Below are 3901 nucleotides of genomic sequence, written 5' to 3' on the forward strand. Positions count from 1 at the left end.
GTTAAGAAAGTTCATGTGTTCAAGGTTCACATGAGTTCAAGTTGCATAAAGTCACAGGGCAAGATCACATGAGTTTAGGTTTATACAGTCACAAGGGCAACTCTTGCTTGGAAACATCATTCTGAATAACAAGTGGTAATCTAAAGTAAAACCCACTCATATTACTATACATATGAGGGGTATAAGAGAATATTCTAAGAACAACCCATGTTGTGGAGGAACAGAGATTACAGTACTTGTCTTGTATACTTGGGGTTTTCTCGAAAGGGCTCTGAGTCCCACAGAGCTTCATTCATGGGCCACCTTCCAATAGACCTATTAGACTCTTTAGAGTACAGGAGTAAGATACTTAACCTAGACATTAAGACTTCTAAATGTTTTATAAGTAAATGCAAGAGAAGAATATCTCTCTCTCTCTCTCTCTCTCTCTCTCTCTCTCTCTCTCTCTCTCTCACACACACACACACACACACACACAGAGAGAGAGAGAGAGAGAGAGAGAGAGAGAGAGAGAGAGAGAGAGATTGAGTGCTGCAATTTAGGATGTAGAAGTAAGAAAATTCTTATAAATCATTAGAAGGAACATGATTTAGTATAGTCATTAAGGAAAACTGGAGGAAAGTTGCTTAAAAATAACAGTAGAACTACCATATGATCTAGCAAACTCAATGCTGGTACTTGAATAAAAGAAATATAAAGAGTATACTGAAAATATAGCTTCACTCTTATGTTCACTGAGTCATTATCCAAAAGAGCCAAGATATTGAATGAACCTAAATGTCCTTCAGCAGATAATTAAAATTAACAAGAAATAAACTAAAATGTGTTTTATGGCTTCTGTTCTCCATCTGTGCCCCTGAGGTAAGGCTGTCCCACAGCCCTCTGTACTCAAATTCCACCAGAAGAGTGCTGGTCTCTCAGGAGTGCTCTTACTTCTAAGACCAGAGGTGAGCTCAACACTTTCACTCAAATAACTGTCTAAAGAGGGAACCATCAGGAGCACACAGTGCACAGGAACAGGGGAGCAGCTGGGGAAAGAATCCTTCTGGTCTCCAACTGCACCCCAGAGTTAACGCTGCACCAAAGTCCTCCATACCAAACCACACCCAGGACATAGCTGGTCTCCCCAGGAGTGCTGACACAGCTAAAATCACAGGCTTGCTCACATGCCCATAGGAGGGATAAGCTCCAGTCAGAGAGAGCAAAACCAGCTAACACCAGAGATAACCAGATGGTAAGAGGAAAGCACAAGAACATAAGCAATAGAAATCAAGACTACTTGGCCCATCATCAGAAACAACCTCTCCCACCAGAGCAAGTACTGGATACCCCAACACACCGGAAAAGTAAGACTCTGACTAAAAATCACATCTCATGGTGATGATAAAGGACTTTGAGAAGGACATAACTTACTTAAAGAAAAACAAGAGAACACAAGTAAACAGGTAGAAGCCCTTAAAGAGGAAACACAAAAATTTCTGAAAGAATTATAGGAAAACACAACCAAACAGGTAAAGGAATTGAACAAAACCAAACAGAATATAAAAATAGAAAGAGAAACACTAAAGAAAACACAAAGAGAGACAATCCTGGAGATAGAAAATATAGGTATAGAACATGAATCATAGATGCAAGCATCATCAGCATTGTCAACAGAATACAAGAGATGAAAGAGACAATCTCATGTGCATAAGAAGCCATAGAAAACATTGACAAAACAATCAAAGAAAATTCAAAAAGCAAAAAGCTCCTAACCTAAAAAGTCCCAGGAAACCCAGAACACAACAGAAGACCAAACCTAAGGATAATAGGTATAGAAGAGAGTGAAGATACCCAAGTTAAAGGGCCAGTAAATATCTTCAACAAAACTATAGAAGAAAACTTCCCTAACCCAAAGAAAGAGATACACATGAACATACAAGAAGCCTACAGAACTCCAAATAGACTGGACCAGAAAAGAAATTCCTCCTGTCATAATATTCAAAACATGAGATAAAGAAAGAATATTAAAAGCAGTAAAGGCAGAAGTTCAAGTAACATATAAAGGTAGGCCTATTAGAATTACACCAGACTTCTCATCAGAGACTATGAAAGTCAGATGTAGACTAACAGAATGGATACTTAAACAGGACCCAGCATTTTGCTGCATACAGACCTCAGTGACAAAGACAGAAACTATCTCAGAGTAAAAGGCTGGAAAACAATTTTCCAAGCAAATGGTCCAAGAAAAACCTGGAGTAGCCATTCTAATATCAGATAAAATCATCTTTCAACCAAAAGATATCAAAAAGGATAAGGAAGGAAACTTCATACTCATCAAGAGAAAAATCTACTAAGAAGAACTCTCTATTCTGAACATCTATGCTTCAAATGCAAGGCCAACCCACATTCATAAAAGAAACTTTACTAAATCTCAAAGAACACATTTAACCTCACACAATAATAGTAGGAGACTCCAACACCAGACTCTCATCAATGGACAGATCATGGAGACACAAAATAAACAGAGACATGGTGAAACCAACAGAAGTTATGAACCAAGTGGATTTACCAGATGTCTATAGAACATTTCATCCTAAAGTAAAGGAATATATCTTCTTCTCAAAACCTCATGGTATCTTCTCCAAAATTGACCATTTGACAAAACAGACCTCAACAGATATAAGAAGATTGAAATAATGCCATGCATCCCATCAGATCACCATGGACAAAGGCTGGTCTTTAATAGTAACAAAAACAACAGAAACCCAAATACACATGAAAGCTGAACAATGTACTATTCAATGATAACTTGGTCAAGGAAGAAATAAAGAAATTAAAGACTTTAGAATTTAATGAAAATGAAGGCAAAACATACCCAAACTTATGGGCCACAATGAAAAAGTCCTAAGAAGAAAACTCATAGCTATGAGTGCCTCCAAAAAGAAACCAGAAAGAGCATACACTAGCAGCTTGACAGCACACCTGAAAGCTCTAGAAAAAAAAGAAGCAAATTCACCCAAGAGGAGTAGATGGCAGGAAATAATCAAACTCAGGCCTGAAATCAACCAAGTGGAAACAAAAAGAACTATACAAAGAATCAACCAAACCAGGAGCTGGTTCTTTGAGAAAATCAACAAGATAGATAAACTCTTAGCCAGACCAACCAGAAGGCAAAGAGACAATATCCAATTTAACAAAATCAGAAATAAAAAGGTAGATATAACAACAGAAACTGAAGAAATTTTTAAAAATCATCAGATCCTATTACAAAAGCCTATACTCAACAAAACTGGAAAATCTGGATGAAATGGACAGTTTTCTAGACAGATAGCAGGTAGGAAAGTTAAATCAGAATCAGATAAACCATCTAAACAGTCCCATAACCCCTACAGAAATAGAAGCAGTCATTAAAAGTCTCCCAATCAAAAAATGCCTATGACCCAATGGGTATAGTGCAGAGTTCTATCAGACCTTCAAAGAAGACCTAATACAAATAGTCTTCAAACTATCCTACAAAACAGAAACAGAAGGAACACTACCCAACTTGTTCTATGAATCCACAATTACGCTCATGTCTAAACCACACAAAGACCCAACAAAGGAAGAGAACTTCAAACAAATTTCCTTTATGTATATCAATGCAAAAATACTCAATAAAATTCTCACAAACCGAATCCAAGAATACATTAAAGTGATCAAGTAGGCTTCATCCCAGAGATGCAGGGATGGTTCGATTTATGTAAATCCGTCAACTTAATCCACTACATAAACAAACTCAAAGAAAAAAACCACATGATCTTTTCATTAGATGCTGAAATTCCCACTCAATTCTTCATAGAGTTTGAGCAATTTTCAAATTCATTTGGACTAACAAAAAAAACCAAGGATAGTGAAAACTATTCTCAACAATAAAAGAACT

Source organism: Mus caroli, unplaced genomic scaffold (genome assembly GCF_978045245.1).
Source record: "Mus caroli unplaced genomic scaffold, Mus_caroli_1 scaffold_5, whole genome shotgun sequence".
Taxonomy (NCBI): Eukaryota; Metazoa; Chordata; class Mammalia; order Rodentia; family Muridae; genus Mus; species Mus caroli.